General features: G+C 45.8%; 1 protein-coding gene and 1 pseudogene across 4 annotated transcripts in view; one reads left to right on the plus strand and one right to left on the minus strand.

The window, feature by feature from the left end:
* PDCL2 (phosducin like 2) overlaps nucleotides 1-18,269 on the plus strand; it is a 474,415-nt gene that overhangs the window by 313,707 nt on the left and 142,439 nt on the right. The gene's annotated exons all lie outside the window — the stretch shown is intronic.
* On the minus strand, nucleotides 8,993-10,253 carry LOC144821942 (uncharacterized; annotated as a pseudogene).

The following is an 18,269-nucleotide window of genomic DNA, read 5'->3' on the forward strand; positions in this document are numbered from 1 at the left end:
TGGTATGACAGAGACGAACATTCCTTGTGGTGAAAAAAAAACTCAGGGAGAGAGGCTTGAAGTATGCTATGCTGTTTCCGGCACATCTTCGTGTTGAAGCGGAGGGAAAAGACAGTTTTTTTGAACACCCGGAGCAGGCTTCTGATTGGATTGAGAGCGGGTGGTTTGTAGCCCCAATAGTCGCAGCAGCGGAGATGAGGTGACATCCCAGCCCCCTGGTTGATGTGGACGGGACTAAGGTTGAGACCTGTCTGAGTACACTGGGTCCAAGGTTGGGTTGAGACAGGTAACGGGTTGCTTTCTTGCAGACCGCCAGGGGGGATTTTCTCCCAACTGTTGATACCCAAGACTTTGGTGTGTGACTCTCCTTTGGGGATGCAAGGTTCCAGTCTGGAAGGTGGGGCAGAGGAACGGTGTGCTGCACCCCTACTTTTCCTACTTTTAGTTATTCACTAGGGCAACAGACATCTGCAAGGTTTTAAAATGGGCAGTTCTACACCCAGAGTGCAGGGCAGCAGGGGGGGTGTTGTGGGTTGGTGTTTTTGTTTGTTTGTTGTTGTGGTTATAACATCGGCAATATGTCTCGTATCATCCACAGAGGACGCACGGATCTATTCAGTGCTCTATGACTACACAATGGGACAAAAGTGTAAAATATTGAGCTGAAATGTTAACTGGCTTGGGGATAAGATCAAACACAGCATGGTCCTCCAATATATTAAGAGACAGGCCCCGGATATTGTCATGCTTCAAGAAACTCACCTGGTCAGCAATTCTTGTAAAGCAACGCATAGATAGGGGTATAACATGAAAGCACATGCAGGGTTAACATCCAGCTCAAGGGGAGTTGGTATCATGATGAAAACTTCCTTCCCCCTCGCTGCAAGCGACACATGGCCGGACGATCGAGGTAGATATATAGGAGTACCGGGCACATGGAAAGGACGGTCCATAACACTACATACCAACAGGCCTGCAAAACACCACATTTAAAGATCTTAGCGCTATTCTACTTTCTATACCAGACGGCCTATTGGTTCTTGGGGGCGACTTTAACTTAGTAGTCTCGGTCACACTGGACCGACACCCTCCTCTGGCGGTGGGGCCATCCTCTCGCTGATTACCAGATTTTCTTGAGGCACTGGTGTTGGTAGATGGGTGGAGAACGTATCATCCTGATAAGATACAGCACACTTTTCACTCGGAGGCACATAATAGCCTCTCCCGTATAGACTGTTTCCTAGTCCCCGCATCACAAGCTACTCATATTCACGAAATCAAACACCTAGCCAGAGGTATTTATGACCACTCTCCGGTATGGGTTCACTCAGTTCTCAACCAAATAAGAGTGGGGAGACTTGCCCCTATTAATCCATGGTACCTTTGGGATCCGAAAATCCGTAAAGATCTCATCAAAGCCATGCCCAACTACTTCATAGACAATGAGGGGAGTGTGACCTCTTCCCAGACACTATGGGAAGCTTTCAAGACAGTGATCCAGCGGTCACGCCTTGTCCTTAATTTCCGGAACAAAAAAAGAAAAGCAAAAAGAGATCTGTCGGTTGGAAAGAGAAAGGGAGACTGGAGTCACACCAGAGAAACTGCACTTCTGAGTCTCCAACAACACAAATATAGGGCATTAGTGACTGATAAGGCTAAAACCCTGGGGAGAGACAAACTGGGAAGGATATACGACCTAGGAGATAAAGCTGGAAAATTAATAGCTTGGCTCGATAAAAAAGAGTAGGCAAGCAGACTGGTTCCTGAACTTAGAGATGTTGGAGATGCTCCTCTTACAGACCCGCAGGATATCGTGGACAAATTCACCAACCATTTCAGTGCCGTTTGTACTGCCGTAGCACCCTACACCGTAGAAGACTCTCATGAGTTACTAAGAGATATTAGGCTCCCCAAGCTCTCTTTAGATGAACTTAATTTTCTGGAGAGTGCCTTGACGGCAGATGAAATAGCACAGGCAATCCGATCTTTAAACTCAAGAAAAGCCACTGGCCCCAATGGTATTCCCATTGAATTATATAAACCTAGACCTGATAAATGGGCACCATATTTTAAAGGGGAACAGTGCCTGGAGATCAGAGGATCGCCACCATAGCTACCATTCACAAGGAAGGAAAACCCAAAACTGATTGTGCTTCGTACAGACTGATATTTCTCTTGAACGCTGAACCCAAAATTCTGGCTAACCTCTAGGCCAATCAACTGGTCAAGATAATTGGAGGCCTAGTTCGCCGAGATCAATCCGGCTTTATGCCACACCGTAATACAGCTTTGAATTTGCGCAAAGTCCACGGGGTGCTGGGTAGAGCAAACATGATCCAAGAGACAGCCATGATAGTATCCCTGGACGCAACCATGGCAATTCAACACTATTGAATGCCCTTATCTCTGGGCATTATTGGCAAAGATGGGGTTTGGTCCTAACTATATACAATGGGTACGGCTCTTGTATAATGAGCCCTTGGCACAAGTGGTGGTTAACAACAAAAAATCGGTCACACTCAGTCACGGGACCCGCCAGGGTTGTCTACTTTCGCCTTTCCTGTTTGCCCTAGCCCTGGAGCCACTGGCAGCATGGGTCCGTAGAGACCCAGTCATACGAGAATTACGCTGGTCCTGGGAGTGGGAGAACCACATCTCGCTTTATGCGGACGACATCCTACTTTATCTAGCCTCCCCCAGGAAATCCTTGGTGGCGATCTTGGATATACTAGCAATCTTCAGCAAATATTCCGGATTCTCTGTCAACTGGAGCAAGTCCCTTTTGTACATCCTCAAGGGAGACCCATCAGCCCAGCTGAGGGGCTGCCCTATACAAATCAACACAGTGGGTTTCAAGTATTTAGGTATTTTTCTTTCATTAGACTCTTCAGTCCGATATAACAGCAATTTTCTCCCGCCACTGCACAGACTCAGACAAGATATAACCAGTTGGAAGTTTCTTCCTCGCTCACTATTAGGCAAAGCAGCCCTCTTCAAAATTATGACCTTCCCCCGCCTCTTTTATGATCTGCAAAACTCCTTAGATCCTGTCCCGATGACTTACTTTAAAGAACTCGAGGGCCTCCAGAGGGACTTGCTGTGTGACGGAAAACCATGCATCGCCCTAAACAAGCTTACATTAAACTGGTACGATGGGGGTATCAGCCTCCCGGACATCAAAAAATATCATTGGGTGGCACACTTAACAGCCATTAACCATGGCACCTACTGTCGGCCTGACGATCCTGGCTATACCATGGATAGGTGGCTCCTTCCTGGAGGGAACTATAATAGAGCGCTCTATTCCAAACCTGAGCCTCACACATTGACTGGCCCCACCAAACACTCAGTCCACATATGGCATGTCGCTACTAAATTCCTTGGATGGGGTCATCAGACTTTAGCGACTCTGCTGTGGGACTCCGAGAAGCTGGGTAACCTAAGGAAATCAAAGGGGTTTGACAAGTGGGAACTTATCGGGATCTGGCGTATCAAAGACCTCTGGGATAACGGTGAGGTGAAATCCTTTTACTACATTGCAACAGCAATACGAATTAGCCAACACTGAGTATTTTCGATATATACAAGCCTGTCACGCATTAGGATCCCTTCTGCCAGAGGGTTCCACTCCTCCCGAGTCTTCCCCGTTTGAAGATAGAATACTAAATGGCCACCTACCCGAAAAAAGTATCTCCTTAATATACAAGAAATTGATAAACAACATGGTAGATCCTCTCTAATTGTTACGAGACAGATGGATAAGGCATAGTATTGAAATGGACGATGGAGAATGGTAGGAGGCAATATCTACCCCGTAAGTGGTTGCAATCCCAGAGCGACTTAGTCTGGTGCAGCTCAAAATCCTCCACACGGGCCCCGCTTGGTACAGATGGGGAGGGCTGACTAGGAGGAGTGTAGAAGGGGATGTGGCCACTTAGGAACATTCATGCACATCATATGGGAATGCGACCACATACATTGCTTTTGGCAGAAAGTACACAACACGTTCAATGCAGTACAGGCCATCCACCTTAACCCAGGGGCCCGTAGGTGCCTCCTAAATATATGGGAGCCTACGGACTTGAACACTTACCAGACACAATGGGTCACACTGGGGTTAATGCTTGCAACAAGGAATATCGCACAACTGTGGGGTGCGGCCCACACACCCACAATAGAGGCCTAGAAAAAAGACCTTGATTGGTGCATGCACAGAGGAAAAACAGTTTATGTGGCCAGGTGCTGCCCCAAAAAATGGTCCTGCATATGGGGCCTGTGAAACTCATCCCGAGGAGAGATATGCCAACCACCAAATAGTATTGAACATGATGATCCCCTTACCCTGTAACCTACCCCTATAATGTAATGTTGTCATTGGCTCTCACTTATTGTCTCCAACATGTATAATTTTGCTAATTCCTCTGTACTGTGTGTGTATTTGATGCCGATGTATGTTGATAAAAAGATTTATTAAAAAACAAAAAACGACGATAATGACCCTACTCACGGACATCTTCTGCAAAGAAGTCTTCAATCCCACTTTTCTTGTAGAGAGGGCGCACTGCTCACTTGGCCCACACCCTAAACCGTAATATCCACCAAGACCCATTATTGCCCGCCTCTTGAATTACCGGGACAGGGAGCTCCGGCTTTCAAGAGTGAGAGGGTCCGTCTCCTGGCAAGGTACTACCTTAGCCCTGTTCCTGGATTTTATAGCAATGGTTCAGGTGGCCAGGGGCAAATACACTGGAGTGAAGGCAACGCTGGGAAATTTGGGGTTGAGATATGGTGTGCTGTATCCAGCTCGTCTCCGTGTGGACATTGAGGGCCGGTCTCACATTTTTTACAATCCTTCCGCAGTTCAAGAACTCTGCAGAGACTACAAGGGTGGCAACAGTGACCATAAAACTAAGGATTCGTCTAGGTCATCTCCCCCTCATAGTGGTTCGGCGGCCAGTGTTAATTTGTTCTCTAATGACTGAATGGGTGTAGCCCTGGTTGATGATGGGCAGCTTTATCTACCATGTGACATTTAATTTTTTATTTGTTTTGGGCGAATGACACATCTTCATTGTTCCTTTAGGTCAGGTACCTGGCGTGGTGTTGCCACCCCCCAAGTGTGTATCAGTTTGTGTTACTTTATCTTTCGGGTAATGTATCTAGTATTACTCCTGCTTTGGACATATGGGTGTTTACATGATGCAAGAGTACACTTGTTCAATTGGGACACTCCCTGCTGAAAGGCGGGCAGGGATTGGGTGGGGGGATGTAGGGGGAATGTTAGCTTTGTTGGGCACTCAATAGTTGTAATCTTGTTTTTTATACTGCAGCATGGTATGGTTCACTTACAATTCACAAGTAAAATCATGTTCAATTTTATTTATTTATTTAAAGTTTTATAGAGCGCGAACGTGACCGGTTAGGGTATCAGAACGCTTTACAGGTAAAAGACGTTGCATACAGGTTTGACACAGGCAAAAAAAGCAAAAACACAGATAGGAAAATGAGGGAAGTAACTACATTAGGACATACTCCGGGTATATACAATATTCAGGGGGGCAACAAGTCAGCAAAATGCAATGAAAAGCCACATTACATATGCGGGGTGGCGAGTCAACGATATGCAGAGAGAGTCTACAATTACATATGCAGGAATAATGAATCAGTACAGAGAATAGGAGCAGCCAAGCAGACAAGAGATATTTTAGAATAACCAGAGCACTGCCGCAGAGCAGAGTGCAAGGTGAAATAAAATTAAGGGAGGAATTTGCTCTTTAGGAATGTTTTAGCTTCCTTCTTGAAGGTTGACAGAGAAGGGATTCTTCTGATGGAGGACGGCAGCGAGTTCCATGTTCTGGGTGCAGCCCAAGACTTCTCGTCATAGGTTTTATCCTTACGGAAGCAGGGTGGCTGGAGCACAAGGTCTCTGGCGGACCAAGAGTTTCTGATTCCCCCGGATGCCAAGAGTTTCTTGGCAAGATATGCAGGGGAATTGGTGTATAGTGCTTTGCACGTGATACAAGCCAGTTTGAGCTGGACTCTGGCTTCAAAGTGGAGCCAGTTTAACGCCTTCAGATGCGGGGAGATGCTGTCAAATTGTTTTGAGCCTGTTAAGTCTTGCTGTGGCGTTGAGGCAGGCTTTCAGGGGGCAGTGGGGATCTTGGGTAGGCCAGATAAGGTTGAGAAGCTGCATTCAATCCTGGAGATAATTAACACCTGGACTCCGTTTTTTAGGACTGCAGTTTCAAGGAAAGGTCTTAGTTTTCTTAAATAGCTCAGGTTGAACCTGGCAGTTTTAGCCATTTATTTGATATGGTCACGCATATTCAGTTGGCTGTCCAGGGTTATGCCGAGAGATTTGGCAGATTCCACTAGGGTTGGTGTGAAATTAAGTGCTGTGATCGAGTTGGTCCATTCCAGGATGTCAGTAGTGTTTTTAGGGGGGTAGAAGGAACTCTGTTTTTTGTGCATTCAGCTTGAGATGGTTGCTGGTTGCTGGTTGCTGGTTGCTGGCGAACCATTGAATCGTTTACTTCAGAGCCACATTCAAACAGTTAATCTTCTCCATGGAGGAGATTTTGATGTAGATCTGGGTATTTCCAGTGTACATGTAGGAGTATTTCAGCTAGCAGTTTGAGGTAGTGATTGAAGAGGGTGGGGGACAGAGTTGAGCCTCGAGGGACACTGAGTGTTATCAGAGAAGGAGCGGATAAGTTGCTGTTAACTAAGAATCTCTGGGAGCAGTTCCGGAGGAAGAAACCAAACCATTTGATGTCAGTAACTCCTATTCCCATCCTGTGTTTGAGGCGTTCAAGTAGTTTCTCGTGGTTGACTGTGTCAAATGCAGAGGATAAATCCAGTAGGATTAAGAGGCAGGTTTTGCCTTGGGTAAGGGTTTGAAGAGCATCGTCTACAATGTGAAGAATAGTTGTTTCGGTGCTGTGCCCAGGCCTGAAACCGGATTGGAATTCATCTAATAGGTTGAAATTAGCGATGTGTTGGCTCAGTTGAAGTTGCACACATTTCTCCAGCACTTTAGCAAGAGGAATATTGGATATAGTTCTAAAGCTGTCTGGAATAGCAGGGTTCAGAGTGGGGTTTTTTAGGACAGGGATGACTTGCCCGGTTTTTAAGGAGTGAGGTATGGAGCCTTGAAGAAGGGTGGCGTTGATGATTGTGGTCCAAATGGGAATGATGAATGGGGAGGTCACTTCCAGGTAGTTGGAGGGGAGTGGGTCATTGAAGTGGCTATTCAGTTTTAAGGAGGATAGACTTTTCAAGATGAGAGGTTGTCATAAGCTTTGAAATTGGACCAGTGAGCTTGGTTTTTGGGTGTTACCAGCGGTGGATGAGGAGAGAGATGGGTCAATATGCTGGGATGGCGAGACAGGGTAGGCTGACACCATTTTCCGATCTAATATTGATCACCTTGAATGTCTGTGGACTCAACAACCCCAGGAAAGGTAAACACGCCCTTCACTATTTACAATGCCACGGAGCAGACATTGTGTTCTTGCAAGAGACCCACGTTCCCATGACTCTCACCACCACTTTTGCGTCGAGCTGGGGCCCACACCGCTATTTTGCAGGATACAGCACATATGCGCGGGGTACAGCTGTCATGATCCAAAAACGTTTAACTTTTCAATTCACAAAAGCTTGCAACGATAGTGAGGGGTGGTTGGCTATTGTGGAGGGACGCTTACTGGGACACAGAATTGCGTTCATTAGCGTGTATGCGCCTAATGTCGACAGTCCTGAATTTTTCCAGAGGCTTCACACACAGCTTCTCCAATGAGACGCTGACCACATATGTATGGGTGGTGATTTTAATCTCCTTTTGGATCCGGGGCGTGACAGCGCAGCCAAGGCTCCAGGTACTAAACCCCGTGCACGCAACGTTTTGTTAGACATATGTGAGTCGGTTGGTATTGTCGATGTATGACCCAGCGTAACCCAGCGGATGCCGCATACACTCATTATGCGGCCCAATATGGCACATGGACCAGGTTAAACTTTTGGCTAGTCTCCCCCAATTTGGTAGCATGGTACAGAGTGGCCCAGCATCTCCCAAGTACAAACTCAGACCATTATCCGGTGGTGTTTGTATTGCTTTGCCCACTTGCGTAATCTGAACTTACGCACACCAGTTACTCACACAGAAACTCCAACACTCCTCTGGAGGTGAAAAATTAGCTTTATTAATATTGAAGGCAAAGGCAATAAGTCACTGAAACTAATAAATTCTTAGGCACCGAGTGAAAGGCAATAAACAATGAATACACCATACTAGGTACATAAATATGAAACCGTGAATACAGGTATATAAACAGTTAATGTACAAAGCACCTCACCAGATTCATTTGCAGCACCAGAGACTTCAACGCCAAGCACTGAACACCAAGTCGGGAACCCGTAGACCGGGGCTCAGGGAGTAATCTCTTCGGGCACCAAAGTTGTCCCACGAGTGCGTCCACTCCAAGACTGAGTTCCTGAGCTCCACAGCACAGACAGAGCTTTTTATAGCTTAAATCAACCTGTTCGAGAAGCCTCTAGCAGGCGCTCTCACCCATCTATTCACAGGTGCTGGCCCCCATCTTTGCATCAGACCCGCCCAGACAGAACTGGCCAGATTCTGTTTGGGCTGTGCTGAGGCCAAAGACATTCCTTTCCCTATCTACGGCCTTGGAGCTCTGTACGGCCATCCTCCCTATGTCCTAGAGATAAGTATGGAATGCATGAAAAACACTCTGAAGGTACACCATAACCTCACGAGGCATCCTCACGAGATGCCTCGCACCCATTTGTACTGACTTACGTGAAAAACATGTTTATGTTACTGCTTAAGTGTAACTACAGGGCAAAGCAGCACAAAATGGAAGTGCGATGAAATAAAATGGAAGATCAGAGTATTGCATGGAATCGAGGTCAACATGGTGTTTAGCACGTGTAAAATGGCAAATGCAGTACATTCCACCCCTTGACCTTCGATTCACCCATCATACCCCATTGGCCTAAAGATCATCGATCTGGGACGAAAAAGGGAGAAAAGATTAGGAATGCATTGAATGCAAAAACATAATGAGATAAAAATGCAAATAATGACTATAATAACACCCAAGATATACCGAAGCTGTCCAAAATTAGGCAGCCATCCAAACAACCAATCCCACCATCCTTGGTCAACGTGTTGAGTAACCCCTTTCACTAAATCTTTTAAAGCATTGATATGTGCATGGATAGATGTAGAATGATCAGATAAATTGAAACAACAGAGCCCTTCAAAGTCCTCGCAACCGTGGTTATGTTTTAGCAACAAATAGTCCACAGCTGCCCTATTTTGCAAAACTGCTTTTCTCGTTCCTTGAACATCTAATAATAATTCAGCTAAAGCGGCAGAAGTATGATTGAGATTTTTCACTATTAAATAGACAAGCTTTGCAATTGTCCTGGCATTATAAACGAACGGACAGTCCTGGCACTCCTACAATGGAAAGAGCCAAACTAGTATATTCTGTTCTAGAAAGCAACTCAATATCGGAGTCACAATCCTCAGGTAATTGAATAGTGGCTCTAGAAGAGCGAATACGTGTACCAGAATGCATGGGAAAAAGCATAAGGCTTAATCGTGATAAGCCACAAGGTCCTCCAGTTATATTAGCTGGTATGTAAGTGTATGAAATATTACCACACGAGAACATCCATCCTTTAGGTAATTTCACATGGTTAACATGACTAGTGGCTAATACTGTGTGATTACAAACCATATAATTGGTCACATTATTACAAAAACTGTCACGTCGTGACTGACATAATGTTTGTTGATCAGGGGACAATTGTTTGCTTTTCTCTAGTTTCAATTGGCCACACTTGCCAATTTGGGCAGGGTCACAAGTTAGTTGATAGCAAACATCTCCAGAGATATTGTAAGTAACAATACTCGTCATGTTCCTCCAGAGGCTATCTGTAACCTCCGGGCAAAAGTGACAGTACTCATAAAGACTCAGATGTGTTCGAACATCACTTTCCTCCACTACCCCATCAAAGTTAGTTTGGTTAAAGATGTGTAGGAGCACATGTGCAGGGGTAGGTACGGCGACAAGACAGGTGGATATTATATCAGCTGTACTCTGAAGATTTCTCATACAGAAGTGGGAAGTTTTCAGCACATTCCCGGCCAAGTAGGTCCAGATGTTATCCGGTTGCTGCAACAATGCTGTCATCCGAGTCGGGCGGTTGATCCCCTTCGGCATCCCCGGACCCTCCCGGACCCCTCCGGACACGCCCAAACACCGACCACACCGCGCAATCATCGCAGCGGCAAGCCATACTGTGATCTAGAAACAGAAAACAAACTGGTATAATCACTCTCGCAAATAACATTTTTCAGCAGGTACATTTGCCCACTTTTCCTGTCCGGGTTTATTGATGACTAGGATATTATCCTTGCCCTTAGCGATCAATTCTGCAGGTTCAGAAGGTTTGTTTGGGGACTCCACCCACAATTTCGCCCCTGGGTTCTTGTCAGTAGATCTGAACCCGCCCTTTCCTCGCACAGTTAGAAGGGCTGGGGCCATCCCCTTCATGACATTTCCTCCATAAACCGGCATGATGACCATTTGGGCAACGCGGTCACCGGGTTGCACAATCAGATCATTGTTTCCACTGTTCAATAGGATAACTTTGATCTCCCCCTGGTAATCGGCATCGACCACCCCTCCTAAAACCTGGATGCCTTTAAGGGCAAGCCCAGATCGAGGAGCAATTAGCCCGAAATGCTCTGGGGGAATTTGAACTCAAATTCCTGTCTCAATCAAGGTAATGTCTCGTGTTTGCAATCGATAAAGTTTCAAGGCATGTAAATCAAGACCCGCAGCCTCTGGTGTGGCACGATATGGAGCCAAAGCTCCGGGAGCTGTCTCCCAATACAGAATCGTGTTTGTGGCCACATGGGGCTTAATCTGCAAAGCTGGGGTCAACATACCCATGAAAGGAGTCTCTGCATCCACAAGGGGTCGGTTGTTCAAAATAAGCAATGCATCAGACAAGTGATCCCTCCACCCCTTCAATGACCCATCAGACAACTTTTTCAACTGCTCTTTCAGCAAACCATTCATTCTCTCAATCAAACCCGCTGCCTGTGGGTAATAGGGTATGTGATAGATCCACTCAATGTTATGCTGCACACAAAAATCTTGCACCATCTTTCCTGTAAAGTGAGACCCATTGTCACTTTGGACCTGCAATGGATTTCCATAGCATAAGATCACCAAATTCAAAGTTTTCAGAGTGTTAGACTAGGTTGCTCTCTTGCATGGAAAGGCGATGAGATAGCCAGAATAGGTATCCACCACCGTGCAGGCATACTGACATCCTCGACTCATTGGCATCAGCCCGATGAAATCAATTTGCATATTTGCCCTGGTAACTTCCCTCTGCCTAACTGGCCTCTCACTACCTGTGGAACTGGTCTGTGCTGAGTATGCTGACAAACAGGACAGTGAATGATTGCAGTCTTAATCAAATCTAGGGGAATGTACATCCCTCTACCTTCAGCCCACCTGCTAGTGGCTCGCTCGCACAAATGTCCACTTTTCTGGTGCGCCCATTTAGCCATGCCCACCAAATCAGAATCCTGCGTCTCCACCTCAGCTTCATGAATCTTCGCTTCTTGGTCTGCAAAGGAATTGCACCAACACTCTAGTGAGTCAGTCGGGCAATGAGCATCGACATGATACACTGTAACTGTACTCTGTGACAACAATTCATAAATTTCCTGCCACAACTCCTTTCCCCAGACCTCCCTGTTGTGAATCATCCAATTGTGAGCATGCCATGTGGGAAGGAAAGTGGCTAACCCATTGGCCGTAGACCATGAATCAGTATAAATGTGACATGTACCAGGGAGCTCTTGCTTTAACGCCTGGTAAACCGCATACAATTCTGCAAACTGACTACTTCTCCCCTCTCCAGTAGTTGACAACAACTTTTTGGTCACTGGATTATATGACACTGCCTTCCAATGTCTCTTAGTCCCCACATATCTGGCTGAGCCATCTGTAAACCACACATGCTTTTTGTCCTCTGCGGACAACTCTGAGAAAGGCCCACCCCATTTCACCGGGGACTCCCGCACTTTAGGTACATTGTGCAACATTTCTGCATCTGCTACAGGAGTCTGTGCCACTTGCTCATGCAGCACTGCGGTTCCCTTCGGACCAACTCGTGCTCTGTCTTGTATATACCACTTCCATTTTATGACGCTAGCCTCCTGTGCATGCCCAATCCTGTGTGTCTTGGGTGAGTTCATCACCCATTGCATGATAGGTATCTCAGGTCTCAAAAACACATTGTGCCCTAGGGTCAACTACTCGGTATCCACCACAGCCCAATAGCATGCCAACAACTGCTTCTCAAAAGGAGTATTCTGCTGTCCAGCATCAGGTAATTTCTTTGTCCAAAACCCTAGGGGCACCTTCTGTCTCCCCTGCTTTTGCCACAGGCTCCAGGTTGCATATTGATCCTGGACAGTTACATTTAAATCAATATGTCGCTCTCGTATGGGCCATAAATCCAAGGCACGCTGTATAGCCTCCTTCGCTGACTCAAACGCCTTTTGCTGTGCCTCCCCCCACTCAAACTCATGCTTCTTCCGCTTAACCTTGTACAGAGGGGCCAAAATCTGACTCAAATGGGGAATGTGCTGTCTCCAAAAACCAAACAATCCAATGAAACGCTGCGCTTCCTTCCTGTTTTTTGGCACTGAAAACTCTTTGATCTTTTGCCTCACTTGTGGCAGCACTTCCCTGTGCTCCCTCAATAACAACAAGAGAGGAAGGGCATGAAAGGACACTCCTATACCCCGAATAAGTAATTAATTAACAACAGAGGAGTGACTGAGAAAAAAGTGATATTATCCCGCTAGGTGTCGCAAGTGTGGTCAAGACTCACACATACATCCTGGTATCCAGCAGGAAAAAGACAGACTGTCTCCCTTAGTGTGCCCAAGTGACTCCTGTATCACAGGAGAGAAACAAAAGAGGGCCTGAAACTCACCTTATGTTCCAAACAAAACGAAAACAAAAAAGTCGCCTTGTTTGATAAGAAGGACCCTCACTCACCACTAGTTGGTGACGGGAAACAACCTTTACAACGCAACTTTTACAACGAACTACCATTACAACGAATTTTTTACAACGCAAAAACTTTTACAACGCATACCATTACAACACAGGATTTTACAACGCAAGTACCTTTACAACGCATACCATTACAACGTAAGTATTGGTTAGTATATAATTATTTTTAAAATATTATATGTTTGGGTTTTTGGGTAAAGGGGTATTTTTAGGGTTCAGGGTCAGTTTTCAGTTTTTGGGTAAAGGGGTATTTTTAGGGTTCAGGGTCAGTTTTCAGTTTTTGGGTAAAGGGGTATTTTTTAGGGTTTAGGGTCAGTTTTGGGTTTTTGGGTAAAGGGGTATTTTTAGGGTTCAGGGTCAGTTTTCAGTTTTTGGGTAAAGGGGTATTTTTAGGGTTCAGGGTCAGTTTTGGGTTTTTGGGTAAAGGGGTATTTTTAGGGTTCAGGGACAGTTTTGGGTTTTTGGGTAAAGGGGTATTTTTAGGGTTCAGGGACAGTTTTGGATTTTTGGGGTACAGGGTTAATTTGTAAAAATAAAATAAAATTATATTTAAATTAAATTAATTAAATGTAATTAAAAATAAATTAATTATATTTTAATAATTTAAATTAATTTAAATTAAAAAAAATATTTTAAGGGTTCAGGGTCAGTTTTGGGTTTTTGGGGCACAGGGTTAATTTGTAAACATAAATTAAAATTATATTTAAATTAAATTAATTAAATAAAATTAAATAAAATTTAATTATATTTTAATAATTTAAAATAATTTATATTAAAAAAAATATTATATACTTACCAATATTTACGTTGTAATGGTATGCGTTGTAAAGGTACTTGCGTTGTAAAATCTTGCGTTGTAATGGTATGCGTTGTAAAAGTTTTTGCGTTGTAAAAAATTCGTTGTAATGGTAGTCGTTGTAAAAGTATGCGTTGTAACGTCATACATCCATTGGTGACATGCTTCATCATCGGGTCCCCGCTGGGGTGACCGAATGTCCCCCCAGCGTGCTACAACGCCTGATTACAGCGGAGCAGGATGTGGTGAATGTAACAGTGCCGAAATTAAGAGGTGACTATTTGTGAGGTTGTGAGTGTATTAAAAAATGCGAGATTGTGTCCTTTCAAAAAAAAAAATTTATATAGACCAATCTGCATTGTATAAAAACAGGGTGAGCGGATTCCACAGGTTCTGAGTTACGGAACCGGGATCCTGGTCAATAAACAATGGTCAACATGTTTCTGCTGTTAATTGCGTTTTGCTCAGCATTCATCAGGACCTACACCAAAGTCCTCCGGTGGTGTGCACGCGCTAAGGTGCATCCTCCTGAGAGGCTCAAAATGTGAAAAAATATTTACAGTGATCAAGAAATTGTCTTGATGTAATCACCACAAATTTAGTAGTAAGAAAAACCTGTAAATAAAATGGACAAACAGGAGACAAACAAACACAAAACATTAACAGAGATTAGCCAATGCTTTTGCTTAGTCTGAAGTACTTCTGATCACTGTTAATTACAGTTAGTGGCCTCGAAACTAATTGGTATCGTGCCAAAACGCAGGGTGTGACCCCGAGTCAAGAGGTTGCCTGCACCGAGATGTGAAGGCTTCCCGTCCCAAGAATGACGAGTATATGTCACTACCATCATTGTGTGAATCATAACAAGTAGTGCGTGTTACCACTATCGAACGATGTGGTTTGTTACATTGCAGTGCTTGGAATCGTATTTGTTTTTTATCAGACTCATGGGTGGTGGTCGGAATACCCTGGACAGACGAGGTGACCCCCCCACACACAATGTTGAAGAAATGAGAATGCACCCACCGCATCAAAGACGGAATCATGCCCCGTCGGAAAAAGTCAGCGTGGGACATTTTCACGCGATGGCAATCTATCATGAAATAAAAGCCATTGAGGATTTTAGCCGGGACCAAGCCCTGTTGAAATTGCGGACTCGCGCTGGTCCCTTTTTGTTGGAAACGCTAAAAATCCCCCTAGGAGAACTTACTTTCAACACCGCGGCTCCCCGTGAGGCACCTACTTGCTCGGCTGCTGACGTCCGGGAGTGCCGGGGGTGGGGCGTGTGATAGTTTTAAAGAAAGTCCAATGTGATTGGTTTGGCGGCGCACGTGGGTAGATTAGTGGCGCACCCTGACTCAGTTTTAAAGGGGAAGTGCCCTGAGCCTGTGGACACGGACCGGGGTTTGAGTCCCATGGCCGGTGTTTGGATATTATTACCATAAACAACTTGAACCAATGAAATGCATCATTATTTTAAATTTCAAGAGGACATTATATTAAACCTGCAATTTTCAAAGAGAGAAGAGGAAACCATGAATAGACAAGAATGTTTTTACTAACAAACAACCAGGGCACAGTGAAGATCTTAAACACTGGCGTATTTGGATATTATTACCATAAACAACTTGTACCAATGACAGGCATCATTCTTTTAAGAGGACATTATGTGGCACCAGCAATTTTCGATGGGAGGAGAAAGACATACATAGACAAAAGGGTTTACTGGCAAACCATCAGGTCACAGTGAAGTTCTTAAACACTGGCGTCATGGGTTGCTGTGGATCAGGTATGTGATTTCCTAAGGGTCTCTATGATGAAGGAAGGAGTACACAGTTATCCCTACGGCCAGGTAGGGAAAATTGGGCAGATGAAATTTATTTCTGCTGTGATTAGAACATGACCATGTTATCTCCTGAGGACACTGGCCCATGGTATATCGTCGTTGAGGCCGGTTTTATTGGTGCCCAAGCGATACACCCACCGTTGTTCTTTTTCAAACAACGTGGATTCAGTGGCACTGGCCAGGTGCTCCAGGATAGTCCAATTCAGATCATTAGTTGTGTGGTTAGATTGTACAAAATGAGCAGTCAATTTAGTTGAAGATTTTTTGCAACGAATATTGCTGCGATGCTCACAGATTCTGATTTTAATACGTCTGGAGGTCATTCCCACATATAATAGACCGCACCTGCAGGTGATTAAATACACCACATTTGAGGTGTTGCAATTTGTGTGGCAACGCTGCTCCCAGCGTGTGCCATCCGCCAGATCCAGAAACTTTGTGTGGGAGGTAAGGTGGCAAATGTTGCAATTCCCACATGGATGGTGACCAATGACCGGGGGTAGGCCCCATGCGTTGAGGACACTCGGTGTTTGGTCATTGGTTGTTTTGTCCCTCGGTCTAGTATGTACAAGAGAGTCCTTGAGACTGGAGGCTCTCTTATATGAAAAAAGAGGTTTCTGCCAATCCTTTTTATTACTGGTGATGATCTTCCAATTCTTTGAAATGCACTTGCTCACTGCATTTGATAGTGAGGTGTAGGTAGTTACACATGTTAATGGTATTTCGCCGTTAACTCGTTGGGGCTTATCTTCCAGAAGTGCCTCCCTGTGTTGGTATCTGGCCCTCTTCTGAATCCGAATTTTATGCCATATCCCAATTTCAATCCCCAAGGGTACCCGCATCCTTTTCAGGACAGAGGCAGGCGGGGCAACCGGGGGAGGCAGAAAGGCTCCAACCAGGTACACTGGGACATACAGGAGGGAACAAGGGACCTCACAACCACCATAACAGCGGACCAGAGGCCAGGGCCCAGCAACGTGAAACCCTAGTGGTTAATCTATCTTCCCACATCCTTTCACAATCAGAGACAGATGTACTGGAGAAAGGACTAGGGTTCATCCCCACCCCTAGACTCGACCGTTTCAAACTTCACTGTGAGCTGAACCAATTTTTTAGAAAGCTCCGGCTAAAGAACTTTTTTGAAACCTCTAACCATGATCGAGTTCAAGGGATGGAGGGTGATACTGATTTCAAACTCAAGTCCACTTTCACCCCCCCTCCACACACTGTTACACCAGATATCCTGGCATTTGAGCAGGCTGTTTCCAAGGAAGTGGAAGAACTCCAAGAACCGACCCCTTTCAAGAATCAGGGAGGAGCTACGCTAGCAACCAAGATGGCCGCATAAGCTCCCGGCTCCGTCGACCTCCGTCGCTGATGGATATATCCTGAACTTAATCCTGACCTCCCGCCAGACTCCCGTGTGTCCGAATCGTCACTGAGTCCAGGAACGCAATCCCGGAGTCTTTATCACCTTTTTTGACGAAGTTACACCGTCTGTCATTTTCGGGCCTTCTCCAGACTGTAAGCCGGGGCCTCGAGTACTGACCCAGCCGGGTTTCAGTTGAACAACATCGGCCGCGGGTACCTGGCAGGGTCCGGTCTCATTGGAGTGACACAAATTCTCGATCCTGGTGGTTGTCTCGAGTCCCTGCGTATATTCGCTAGACAGCGACGAGACGTGGATGCCGTGGTGAGTGGGGGTCTGGTTCCTGGGACCCTGCTGCAGCCCTCGGGGTCCGCGGGGGGGCCCCCCGCTCTTGGCAGCGGTGTAACGAGCACACAGCCTGACAGTCGCCAGTCGACTTCGCCCACCCCACTCCAGTTGGTTTCCCCGGAGTAGCCGACCTCCGGGGTTGATGACCTGCTTTGTCATCGATTAAGCGGAGATGGATCGGACGGCGTGTAGACCGACGCTGGGGACCGTCATGGCCGCCATCGGGGCTCTTCACTGGCAAATGGAGGCTGCTCTCCACAACCTAACCGTACGCATTGAGACTGTTTGTTCGAGACCGGACCCTAGCCCAGAGTCAGACCCGCACCATATGGTGACCCCCGCAAAGTTTGATTTTATCCGGGAGGAGAACCCCGAGCATCGTTCTAATCTGACGCCTATTATATCTGCGCAACTACAGCGGCCCGCGACTGGAGCCCCTAACCAGCCAGCAAACTCGGCAAAGTCATCGCCCTCACAGGACTTTTTTCTTTCTTCGTTTCTGGGGACCTCCATCGATATTCATTGGATTGACTTTCGTATCCCTGATAGACTTCGAGAATTGACTCTTCTGACCCTTTCATGCTATATAGATCTTCTCCCCTTTCTACAACGTTCTGACTCCTTTGCTATTGTGCTGGTCCTATTGGAGAGGGTTTGTGTGATGGATCGTAGAGGCCAGGGTTGAACTTGACTGTTTTAATTCTGTACAGAGACTTCCTTTGACACTGCTGGGTGGTATCGGTGGGAGTGAGGGCCATATGGGATTCTTCT

Source organism: Lissotriton helveticus, chromosome 2_2 (genome assembly GCF_964261635.1).
Source record: "Lissotriton helveticus chromosome 2_2, aLisHel1.1, whole genome shotgun sequence".
NCBI lineage: Eukaryota > Metazoa > Chordata > Amphibia > Caudata > Salamandridae > Lissotriton > Lissotriton helveticus.